The sequence below is a fragment of the Lathamus discolor genome, chromosome 3 (assembly GCF_037157495.1).
Source record: "Lathamus discolor isolate bLatDis1 chromosome 3, bLatDis1.hap1, whole genome shotgun sequence".
Lineage (NCBI taxonomy): Eukaryota > Metazoa > Chordata > Aves > Psittaciformes > Psittacidae > Lathamus > Lathamus discolor.
Window position 1 is genome coordinate 55,584,829 of NC_088886.1, and position 13,071 is coordinate 55,597,899.

At 42.2% G+C, this 13,071-nt stretch overlaps 1 protein-coding gene across 5 annotated transcripts in view; it reads left to right on the plus strand.

Annotated features, from left to right (window-relative positions):
• LRRC8D (leucine rich repeat containing 8 VRAC subunit D) overlaps positions 1-13,071 on the plus strand; it is a 47,771-nt gene that overhangs the window by 11,358 nt on the left and 23,342 nt on the right. For 3 of the 5 annotated variants that reach the window (XM_065675339.1, XM_065675337.1, XM_065675338.1), the window contains one exon: positions 28-160. The exons of 1 other annotated variant lie outside the window; for it this stretch is intronic. The gene's annotated coding sequence lies outside the window, so the exon portion shown is untranslated. Of the gene's footprint in view, positions 1-27; positions 161-572; positions 735-13,071 lie in introns of all 5 variants that reach the window. One more of the 5 variants, XM_065675340.1, reaches the window with a different exon arrangement.

The following is a 13,071-nucleotide window of genomic DNA, read 5'->3' on the forward strand; positions in this document are numbered from 1 at the left end:
GACTCACAGCAGTTTGTTTTTATACAGGAAGAGTGCGTGGTGCTTGTCAAAATGAGAAAGTGACCATCAGCGCCTGGCTTGGTGTTCCAGAGCCACCTGGAGCCAGTGCTCAGCCCAGCTGAAGCCAGAGGAGGAAGGAGGAGAAGCACAGCCTGATCAGGTACTGAGCCAGGAGTGGGGATTGTCTGATGCAGAGTTGATGGGAAGCTGTGAATTAGTTACAAAAATGGGGTTCTGTTCCTCACAAAGTCTTGCTAAGCATGTGTGATAGGATGGTGGGCCAGTAATGACAACTGCATCATCTGTGGCCTGGTATGGCTGCATACTGTATGGTTGAGTTACGTGACATATCTGAGGTAAACATAAATGCAGTTCTGTGTTTTCTAGGGTATTTGATTTACACATGTAATATGCAGTACAGCTCAGTCTGTGTTTGCTAGTGCCTGTATCCAGGCTCCACATGAGTTGCAAAGAATGGATTAGGAATACTCTTAACAAATGTTTCAATGTCAAAGAGCAATCTGATGTCTTGAGGAAAGAGTTCTTCCTCAGCTTTGTTTTTTTTTTTTTAGCAGGGAGATAAAAGTGCCAGCTTTTGAGGAGCACGTTGTTATGTCGCAACCGTATGAGCACAGCGAAGTAACAGACTAATGGGTTTTAAGACAAAACCAGCTGTCAGCTTGGTAGTTGTGTTTTTATTTGCTGAGATTTCCATAAGCTGTTCCCAGAAACAGGTATTTATTCTTGCATTCACATCTTCCAGGTTGTCATACTTAAGGAGACTTAGTTCATCTGGTTGTATGAAGACACTGAGACAACTTCAAGGTTTTTGCTTTATTGTACTCAAATTATTGGGGTTTTTTTCCTTACGTAACTATACTTTCCAGGTTATGTGGCACTCCTGCTCCAAGGGCCATGTCTTGAGAAGACTTTTATGCACCTTGATACATTAATGATAACAGGGCTACTGCTTACGCTGAGTGCTCATACAACACTTGGGTTGGTAGTGGCCCACAATTCATTTCTAGAGGGAAGCATTCTTTGAAGAGGCACAGTATCTTTCACCTCAAGTGGTGCTTTCTCTCCAGAAGTACCAGCATCTGTCTGAATTTATTAGTCACATTTTTGTTATTTTTTATTTACTGACCCAGGTGGAAAGAGTGGGGGTTTGTGCACATGATACGTTCAAAAAATATTCCTTACGTTCTGGGGGTAATTTCCAGCTCTGATTCAATCTTTCCTTGTGTGGCTATAAAAGGGAAGTCTTTTTCTAGCTTGGATTGAGAACCCTTCACTTCTTTGTCTTTAGAAATAAGAATTGGCATTTATTTGATTGAACAACTAGCTTCCTGCTTCCTAGGGAAGAGATACTGGCTCATTCACCTGCAAACATCCCTCCTGTGGAGAGTGTTTGCTGGGGAATTAAAGGAAAGCTAGCAGCTACTAGTAAAATACAGCACAGTAGGATGAAGAGGGATTATTGAAGCATTACTAGGAAATTCATGGCTGTGTGCAAGGCCTTATGGACTCCACAGACAAGCTGACCTAAATTCTGCAGCCAGACCTTACTGGTTTCTGCATTGATGTGATGTGGCAGGCTAGATAACCTGCAGCCAGATCTGTTTTGCTTTGTTGGATGGGACAGAGAAGATTCATATTTGAGTAGAAGCACAGACTGGGCAGTCTTTATAACTGTACTGACTCCTTCTTAATTTTTTTTGTTGTTTTCTAACCCACATTTTGCTATTCTTGTATACTTTTCATGTAGTCAGGATGAGCATCCTTATAATGCAGACTCGTCAAGAAGAGTGGACGGGTTGTTTACTTCTAGATGGGGAAATACATGAGTGGTTTTACTCAGAGGCTTTTACAGATGTTTTATATTTGAAAGATAGGTATCACCATTTCCTTGCTAAAACCTATCTTATCAGTAGTGAAACAGTTAACCTGTCTGACAGTCATCTCTTGTGGGGGGAATAGGATTAGTATCTAATTGACATAAATGGCATTGCTAGCACATAATGTTTTCAGGCAGTCTGTTTCTTAAGATACATCATACAAAACAATGTGTAAAAACTCAAACAGAAGATGCTATGCCACATGCGTCCAACTAAAGCTGGTCAGTCCTACCACTGAATTCTACTGCTGTAACTTCTTGTAACAGGATTGTGACTTTGCAGTTTAGTTTCTGCTGGCACAAATCTGGTGTGGTGGCAGTTACTACTTCCTCCTTTTTGCTGTAGACGTAAGCTAGACTGATGTAATGCTCTGCTTTGCCTTCACCCCTCCTGTATGCCCAGTTACCCAGTCTCACCACTTCCTCCTGGGGTGCTGCTACAACTACAGCTGGAATTTTTCTGCTGGTGCTGCTTAAACTGGGTCCTAAGAAAGAAGCATTTTATGCAGGCACAAAGATTTAGCAGCCACTCAAAGGGCTTCTGCAGTGAGGTTTCTGCTGGTGTGGTTTGGAAGCAAGAAAAAACAGTGATCGTGGCTGATGCAGCTATATCAGCAAAATGTTAAAGTGTGGATAGGGGCTTTCCCAGGCAAGTGTTTTGGCCTGGCTACTGTGATGGAGTGTGTATGTGTGTGTGTATATATATATGTATGTATGTATATAATATTTGCCTGGAAACCTTTTTCGTGGGAGCATAAGCTTTAAGCTCTTTTGATTTGTTTAGAGGAATTTCTGCAGCTGCAGAACCCTGAAGCGCCAGGGGAAATAGTGATATCCTCAAACAGAGCTGGTTTATTTTAGATCATGCTTCACTGATGTGCTTTTGGTTTGTTTTAAGAACAATTTGTCTGTATAAGCTATTTGCTTACTATGTGCACATAATAAGCAGCAATGGGACGCCAGGTATGGTGGTGGGGTTGGAGAGCAAGGTCTGGCTCACCCCTGTGCATTCCAATGCCAGGCACAGTAATTAGAAGTTTATTAATTGACAATAAATTAGAATTCATTTCAATCCTCCCAAAACCAATAAACCAGTTTTTTTTGCTTGCAACAGTGTTATTGCTAAGGCTGCCTCAAGGCAGAAATAGGTTTTTGCTTAGATGTAGGCATAGATGGCATTTTGACTACTCCTTTGCAACGAAAAAGACTTCTGTGTGCCTCGCTCTAGTGTTACAGTTTTAATGTCAGCTTGTCTTCTCTTCCTTCCTGTCCTCCCAGCAGAATTTTCAGTGTTAACTTTAGATACAGAAGCTGGAAAATAGCCCTACTTTGGTGTTACATTTCTCCACTGTTTTTGCTCCCATATTTCTTTGCCTGGACAGGAGACTTATGTCAGAAGCCAATTGCCACAGCCACATGCCCATGAGCATCATTGCTTCCAGGCAGCTTGTCCTCCTGCAAGCCTGACCCCAGTCAAAATTCAGTGCTCTCTTTGAACCGTCAGTGGAGTAATGGGCACGTTTCCATGTGTATAGACCTGTTTCCTACTGGATGTGTACCAAATTCTGTAGGCTGTGGTAATCTTAGCTATGTGTTTTGACACAATATGATGTTGTTTTGAAGTATTTACCTGTGCTCAGTTCTTGACTGAAATCTCAGAAAATATGTTTTGGATAGATGGGAATAGATTCTCGGTGTATGGTCACTCCCTCAAGCTTTGTACATTGTCTTCAGTAGGTGATGCCCTCTTGAATAATGTAGCACCATCACAGTGTGTGTGTTCTCTTAGAGCCTGGCTGTGAATGCCAGAGCACCGGATCAGCATAGTGAGATTCAGCAGTAAAGGGTAAGGTATGCCCATCCTTGACCATACCTGATTTGGTTTCACAGGGAGATGAAACACTTCCAGCAACTGAGAAACCGCAGAAGGGATTAGGCTTGGACTGGGATAAGTTCACCATTCCAAGACCTGGTTTTCCTTCTGTAGATGGGCCTAACATTGTCTAGTATTTGTACCACAGTATGAAAAGAACATACCCTAAGAAATTGGTGACATTATTGCCTGATGCCTCAGACAGTCAAGATGTGTGTGTGTGTGTGTGTGTAAGTGAGATTTGCAAGGAAAAAATGAACAAATAGCTCTTTGTTGCCCAATTATTTTAGTGCTGCTGTGGTTTAGCTGTAATATTGTGTTACTCTGTCCTCAGCTTTTTATGAGCCTCTCCTAGAAAAATTCTGAATTTCAATAAATAATACATTTCTCTAGTTGTATTTATTATTTCAAGTGTTAGAGTTTGCTTGCAATTATAACATTCCTGTTCCTCTGGTGACTGAATATGTAAAATCCTGGCCTTTGTTGCTGAGCAATAAACTCCCAAACTTTCCACTTATCTGACTTTGCATTTCATGAGGTAGCTCTTGTTCAGTGTATTATTGGAAACTGTGGAAAACTTTTCTGTGAGTAATTAGAATTGATTTGATCAATAAGGCATCAGTGTCATTCCTGTTCCCTTAACTCTTACGTTCTGCAGGATCTGGGGAAAAAAAAGTTGATTGGTCAAGGTCCACAGCAACGCCAATATTTCCTTTTCCAGCTGAGGGAACGGATGGGAAGTTGCAGAGAAGCTCTGCAGGGTGTGGATGAGTGTTTGGGAAAGCGTAAGTGGGTGGTCGTGGAGCAGAGACATATTAGAAGGGACAGCAGTGTGGAGCAAAAAGCATGGTGAATGTGTTAATGTTATGGGAATGTATTGGTCCACTCCTGTATTGTGCTGTCTTGGTATGTGTATTTAGACTGAGACAGTCTGGGCTAACTGGCTGTCAGCTTGGTAAAATGATCAGGTTGCCAAGAACTCCATCATCTAAACATCATTTCAGATTTATGGCACACTTGTCCACCTTTAATGTGGCTAATTTAAGGTATGCAAACATGCTTTTTAGCGCTCTGCCTGCAGTCTCTCTCCCTACAGCTCATGTAAAATGGGTTTGGTTTTGCATTCCTGCTCTGTCTCAACCAGGCTTCAGTCTGAAGGCAACAACTGAGAAACATACTCTTTCACTAAAAGGGTATGTCTAGGTTGTAGGGGATGGGAAAATGAGAAGTGGAGCGCTCATCCATAACCACTCACTAAAGCTTATTTCAACAGTCACATCTGTCTTTGTTATAATAGCTGGAGCTGGGCCAGACTGAAAAGCCCCAATCTTGCTTTGCTTTGACTTTAGCTAGATTTTTACATGTAATATTTTAATGAGGTAGAGCTACTTCTGTTTTCCTTGTATCCAAGCACATCGCCGGTAGAACTCGGGTGGGATTTTTCTGCAGTGTCATTGAGTTTCTTTTGCTTGTGTGGGTTGCTCACATAGCTGTTTCAGTGGGAAGACAAACACTTGAAATAGAAAAATATGATGAGTCAAAGGCTGTCAAGTATTATGCATATATCCTCTACCTTGCATACTGAAGCCCTGACCTACTTGAGGCCTCTAGGTACTTCTGTAATGTAAGTGTTGACAATGATAAACTGCAGTGTCTGGCAGAGGGATTCAGTGTGCAAGAACACCTGAAAATAGGAACTTCTGATCCTTTCCCTAAAATGAGCCAGGGTCAAGGTTTCTGTTCTTTTGGGAGGGGCTGGACATGGTGCTTCTGGTCAGTGTGTGCTGGCATGCTAGTCAGTGGCCAGCACTTTGTTTTAGTACTCATCAGCAAAGTGATATTGATAGAGCTGACTTATTTGACCTGCTTTTCACTGTATGTGTGCTGCAGTAATTCTTTGAGTATGTGTATTATTTATCTTTTTGTTTTCAGAAATAGTCAATATAGCAGGAAAAGCCCCACTCACCACTAACATCTGAAAACAACAAAAAAAGAGCAGAAGACCAGAAAGATAGTCTCTAAACAACAACAAAGTGAGCTATATTGTGGTCGAGGAGAGAAATGCTTGCAGCCTATGGTGCTTGCTAAGGGGAAGAAGGGTTCTGAAAACCTGACAGTGATCTTTGATTTTTTGAGTTCTGCTGTGTTCTCCCAGGTAAATGCTGAGTGTAGTTACTTAGTATTCCTTATAATATTAAATGGCTGAGTTTCACAGCTTGTCACAAAAAGCCTTGGAGCTTATTGGCTTTCTGGTTAGTCTGATGACAGATGATGGAACTAGGCAGGCTAAAGGGTCATGGCATTTTAGAAAGATTCTCTTAAAAATAGCTCAATGACCTTTTAGTGTTGGAGGTACCCCCAAGATAAGCTGTTTCTGAGTGATCAGAGGCCAGAGATATGTGTTTCTTGCTTATTCTTGCAGCAAACATTAGATAGATGTGGATAGGGTTAAAAGGTTGTGTGGGTTAGCACTGGTTGAGAGTGTTTTCTGAAGTTTGAATGGGTTAAACTGATGTTTCTTGACACTTTCTTTTGGATTATCATCTCCCATATTAAAAGTGTAGTTAGGAGATGGGCATGTTTTCATTCTGAACAACCGGAGGGCACATGAGGAATGTGCATCTTGTTTTCAGAGCAATCACAGACCAGTCCTCAGGAGCTGACTCACTGCTATTTTGTAAGCTGGGTTTGCCTTCCTTTCATGCGGTTCTGCATTTTTCCGTTCCCTAATCCATGGTCATTTAGATCCCAAGTATGCTGGTGTCAGAAAGCCTGCTTCCTTGAGTAGTATCTTATTCCCATGTGCATGGTGCATGCTTGGCTTGATTTGACAGTAGCAAACATCATTTTTGATAGTTTCATTTTTTTTTGTAGTTGGGTTTTCATTGAATTATGGCACAAGGGCACTTTCCATGCAGCTGTGTAACACGAGCATTAATAAGTAGTTATTTGAGGTATTGTATTTAGTCTTGTTTACTGTCTCACTTGTATGGGCTTGTTTTCCGTTCTTTTCCTACACAATATTTGAGACTTTCCTGAGTTTCAGATTAACTGACTTGTTCTGTTTGCATTTTAACTGAGCTTTGCTATTGGAATGCCATGGTAGGGTAGGACTGGGAAAAATGGCGTGCTGGAAGGTATCAGAGGGAACGCCACAGCTCTATACAACTTGAACATTCAACTTCCTAATATGTAGCACACCTTGAGTAATGACACCATATTCCACAACTGACTTTCAGAATCATTTAAACTTACTCTCATACCTTAGTAACGTTTTAGTTGTGGCAGGTCAGGTATTTCCCTGCAATTGAGAGTAACTTTTAATTACTTTCTTTGACTTGGATCCATTTTTACTTCATGTTTTTCTAACTGGCAGCTTAGGAGGAGGTAAAGTGCCAGAAATCCAGCACTGTCATCGTTCTTATTTTCTGACTAAAAGCTTTGCTGAAAATAACTGTGCAGCCAATGTGTAAATCAAACTCTTCCGAGAGGCTTACCTGGCATTTGTTTATAGCTCTGCCAGGTTAAAGTCGGAAGGTCTGGTTGTTTTAATTGATGCTTTTGCAGCACTCGTGTGGCTGGAAAACTGACAAGAGTCATGTGAATTTCATGTTGCTTCTGCGTGATTAAAATCAAGGGCAGCAGCGTGGGCTGCCACTAGAAATATTCCCATGAAAACCATATGGGAGACAGCCCAGCAGAGACTGTTTTTTTTCCCCTGTTCTTCCTATTCCACTGTAGGCCTAAGGCTGAACATAGGCAAAAATGGGCACCATTTTCATGGGAAAAGGTGGAGTGATCCCACTTTTCGTGACAGTAGCCAGGAGGTTGTGGAGAGGGGAGAAACAACAGGAAGCTTTTTCCTGGGTTTCCTAGGTGGAGTTTCACATATGCCACTGGTTAAGTGGGAGCCTGATAGGAAGGTATGGGGCTGGTAGAAAGACAGCGCCTTCCCTGGGAGCTGCTGGACTTCAGCCTGGGTGTTCCTGCAGGAAACTCCACCCTCTTGTTCTATCTCTGTCTGGTACGTGTTCTAAGCCTTGATGTCGTCCTCTTGTTACTGCTGGCAGAAAGCTGCATGTGTGGGAGATATGTAAATGTGTTGTAATGTTCTGATATAATTTTAGCGCAGGAAAAGAGCAAGCTCTGTACATGGGTATTGCCAACCAAGCTCCAGTCTTGCAGCTTAGATGCTTTAATAGAGCTGTTAACTCTGGAAGAGGTTTACAGGGATGTGGGGTATAAGATCAAGTTCTTAATTTTGTAAGTTTACAAAGCGAGCCATACTTCCATAAAACTGAATTCCTTTACAGACAGTAGGAACTGTGGGTACTTTACAGACCGTAGGAGCTGTCTGTATCGGTATAACAGAATTTGACTGTTCAATGGCATGATTATTGAGGATTGATGTGAATTCTCTCCTTTGCTTGCAGTGTGTATGTCCCTAGGAGAATACTGGCTTTGCTAAGGGTAGCTGGGGTGGCCTTTACCTGTTGTTTCTCTCGGTGTAAAAGTTCTAAATACTGTTTTGCTTTAAGTGGGGTTGGTCTTGTGATTTTTCTTTCAGGCTCAGTGAGACATGACCTTCTTGTGGGAGAGAGAAATGAACCCCTACTAAATCCTTTCTCATTGGCAGGGTTAAGTATTGTACTCAGGAGGGTGATGTTCCAGTGGAATTGTAGTCTTCTCATAACAATTTAGACTTTGGTAAAGGAAGTGGATGAGTCATTGCAGGGGGTTGATGGCTGAAAAGATTGATTAATAATTAATTTGAAAACAAGAAGGCCTTTCCTCTGTGTCCAGCTTTCAGCCATTCAAAAGATCATCAGATTTCCACATGTAGCGTAGCATTTGAGTACTATGGACATGTTTGTTTTGATGTCTTTCCCTGAACTGCAAATGTTGCCTTTTTTTTTCCCTTCTCTTTGCTTTTGCTTACACGTTATTTATAGAGATATAAATGTCAAATTTGGCTCAAGCGTTTTGATGAGGTTACAGCACTTGAAAAGAGCCAAATGTTCACATTATTTTGGTGTGGGTGTTAGTGGTAATTATAGTTGCTTCATAACCTTTTTGAGTTGTACTGGTTTACTAGATGCTTCATGGGCAAAGGTATTCCAGTTTTCCAGTGTTTGTGTACTTGTGCATGCATGTTCATTTGTTTTTCCTCAATAGGTGTTTGTCAGTCAAGGCCTTTTATTTCTGCAGGTCTGTGTTTGAGCTGGGTGTCCAACAGGAACCACAATGTCCATGGTGCCTTTTTGCCTTTAAGCTAGGATAGTGTTGGAAACGAAGAATGCTGCAAACTGCAGTATGGCTCTGAAGCGATGACTCAAAACTGGCCCTCTGAATTCAGTTAAATTAGCATAAATGATCTCCGTTTGAGGAGTTTTTCAACTGCAGTAGGCCCAAGACAGGAGATCAATCAAAACCAGCTCCTGAAAGACATGGAAGCTTCAGCAACCTTTTGAAATCCTTTCATGTGTAAATAGCTATCCTCTGAGTGTTCCTCTCTGGGGCAGATCTTTGATACAAGGTAGGACTTGTGGCTCTGATCCTAGAAGAGGTATTAAACTGGTTTGTCTTTTTGCTATTTAAAACCATGCTATGTGCAGCCCTGTGCATTTTTTTGGTGCTGAATCTTGACTGTTTAGTGCATTGTGAGTATATGTCACTGCATTTGTTTGCTGACAGCGTGCAAAAAGCTACTGTAACCTTTCATTCTTATTTATTCATAAGCATGAAGGGGGAATGAAAATGTATAATTTTAACTTGAGTTGTCACTATCATTTATAATTTAAACCCGGAATGCATCACATTTTCAGCTCCATGGTCATCTTAGTCATTAAATCCTGAATTATGGCTCGGCTATAGTGTTCTGATCAGGTCCTCTGAAAAGGAGATGGCTGTCAGCTATTTGGCACTGAGCTGTAGCTACAACCTTCTGGCATTGGTGTTTGTGACACTGTTTTGTTAGATGTGGAGGGTGCAGCAGCTGAACCTTGCACTTCTCAAGGCCTGAGCCTGTGAAGAGTTCTCTAAGTTTCCCAGCTTGCAGATAGTGATACACTTTGACCTACTTTAACTGTGATCTGTAATTTGCTTTACTCAGAAGTTAAGATTTAGTTGCACTAAACCTGCTCTATGAATTCTTTAACATTTACCATGTGGTGCAGAGTTACCATGAGTAGGGCTTTTAGAGTGCAAAAAGAGAGGGTACAGGACTGCTTTGCAAGGATAGCATTGGAGTTAGACTCCAGTTAGGTTTGTAAAAAGAGATTACTTGACCTTTGTAATAAAACAGTCCTGTTGGCACAGAATATGGAAGGGGAATGCTTTTTCTCTTTAATTTGTGTTAAAAGGATTGAAAGCGGGCAGTGTGGAGATGATGAAGAAACTCTCGCTGCAGGGAAGGATATGCAATGTTGTTTGTTAAACTAGACCTCCCTGAATGCTTGTCTTACTGCAGTCAGACCTCCTTGGGTAAATGTCATGTGCAGGACTGGGTGTTCACCTGCTGGGTGGTAGAGAGAGGACAACAGGCAAGCTATAGAGGGGTGCTGGGAAGAAGTGGATGATTTCATGGCTTCAAGTAGATGAAACTTGCACTGGTGGCAGTATGGGCAGTGGAATTTGACAAGAAGTGGGAGGGGAGAAGGGTATGTGTGACTAGGGTGATCCTTCATGTTGTAGAAGGAAGAAGCAGGGTCTGGAATTCGTAGTCTTGACATTTTTGGATGTGTGAAGTGAGCCAAAGGAAGCTGGTGGGTGTTGAGACATGACTGATTTGCTCCAGTTTGTAGAGTAGGTGTGGACAGAAAGACAGCAAGAAATCACTGGGCTCTGGTTTAGCATAAGAGGAAAAAAATTGTGCAACTGTACTGGTCAGAGGGAAATGTCCCAAGGCACCCTGGCCTTACTGTGTCCTGGCAGTGCAGCTGTGTTCAGTTCACAGCTCCAGAACTGCTGTTCTGAATTCCTGCCATTGGAAGGAAACCTCCTAACGTAGAGAAGGGCCTAACCAGAAATAGTTGCAGTTACATTTGTTTTTCCTGTGGGATTGCTGCAGAAGCCCTGGATGGGTGAGATAGGGGTCAGAGATGACCAGTTTCCTCCAGGACTTAGTTCTTCCTACTCACAGACTTGCCTGTAAGAAGACTTGTGGGGTGAGCATTGATGCTGTAAGGGAATTCTGTGGCAGAGCGGGTGGATCTGGTTGTTGAAACTTGCCCCAAGGAGCTGGGCTAGCTTCCTATCCTTGGTCCAGAGCATGTAAAGCAAGAGTTAGCATACACAAAGTATATGGCTAGGCAATGCTTTTGTATTAAACTTTGTAAGAGTGTATATCTGCTGCTAATGGCTTCACTGCTGAATAGGTGAGATGTGAAATTGTTTGGAGGTGTTTTTCCCTTTCTTTTAAGCTAAACTGGAAATAATCCCTCTAGGTTTTCAGGCTTGGCCACAAGAACATTACTTGTCATGTGGTGTCACATCAGCTGAGGGCTCTTCAGTCAGTAAGCCTGCTTGGCTTTTCTGACACTTGCCTTTTTCCTAGTCTTGTCACAATCCTTCCATCATTAGACTGACTTCTCTTGTACATTTTGGCTATGGGGGGGGGGGGGGGGGGTAACAAAGCCTGTGAAACATGACTATCCATGAAAAATAATGCTCTGCAGTATTCTTCCAGCTTTTCTAATGGGGTCATTTTGCATGCGTACACTTGCATTAATAGCAGTTGTCTTCTAGTTAATAAATACAGTGCCCTGTGAAAATAATGGGTTATTAGGATTGGATGGATTCCTACAGTGCCCTCAGTGCTGCAGCTTTCACTAGCTAGCTGTGCCTTTGCTTGTGTGCACAGCGGAGTTGTTTACATGTTAAGAATATGCTAGAGGCAAGGAGAAAGGAACAGCTTTAATGTGATGCAGCTTAGATGCTCTGTGGGGGAGGCCTCTAAATTGTTCATAGCAGGATCAAATGTCAATCAATGTTTCAAGAAGAATAAAGTTACTGTTTATGAGAAAATCGGAGAATAGTAAATTACATGCTTTCCAGCCATCTTAAAGCCATCTATTTCTGATCCTGTCTAGGAAAATGTCCCTCTACTGTGGTTATTCTGAACCCTAGAGTATCAGTGGTGCCTAGTAGAAGCATCTATGCGGACCACTCCTGTTTGGCTCCAGCTGCTTCGCTGGGATGCCTTTGGTAAAGAAATAAGATGCCAGCTTCTTTCAGCTCTTCCATGTAAAGCCTGGTGATCATATTGTTGAAGGGTGCTGCAGGAGCATTGTGGCTACTGTTAAATTTGGGGATTGAGGGATTTAGTGGCTCTGCAGGATAAGAAAGTAGCTACTCCAACAGCAAGCTATGCACATGAGAAAATGACCTACCTCTAACTGTAAGGTATAAAAGCTGGAAGGACAAAGACAGAGGAAACAGCTAGAGAGGACTGGAGAAAACAGCTGAAAACCTCCTCCTCTCCCTCCAGAGCTATTTTTTGTCAGTGACAGAGAACTGTGGGATGAGCAAAGATTTGTATCTGCAGCAGGCTGTGGCTCTGATACGAAAATGTATCCCCAGGAAAAAACAATGAGAGCCTAGCTTATCCACAGTAAAGGCATCTCTCTGCTGGATCTGAACCTGCCATTCCTGTTCCAGGCTGCTTTGTGTTGTATTCAGGTGATGCTTGAGCTCTTACAACAAGGGACTTTCACGTTTTGTGTTAGACTGTGCCCCGTGTCAGCAGGCTGGGGTTTGGGAAAGAGCTTGAGGAGAAATGGTAGGGACAGGGAGGGCGGGAATGGAGAGGGGTCTTGGAAAACTGTGTCAGAATAAGAGGCTTTTCAACCTAATGCTGAGGTGCCTGTTGGAAATCCTTCACTAAAACAAGCCTGGCAAATACACAATCCTGAATTTATGTACCAGCTTTCAAGCTTTTATGATTGTGTGGTTTCTTGCGTTCTTCTTGGGATGGTTTGGTGCTGAACCAGCATCCTGATTTGTTGTGTTGTCTGGGCCTGTCTCCTGAGAGAGATATTTTGGACAGTTACTCCTGAGTAAATCCTGTGTGTGGTTCTGGAGTTAAGGGCTTGTCTTCACATGCCATTGAGAAATTATTTGAGTCAGCTGAAGGTATGACTTTAAAGTAAATTGCTTCAATTGCCTGATGTCTGTGAGGCAGAGTAATTGAGAGCCACTGTGGTTTTGGCAAAGAGTATCTGAAGAGGGTCTCAAGCAGTTTAATCAATCAATTCTTCAATTTGTATGGGTTTTGTCTCTTAAAGAGCAATCCAAAGGGCCT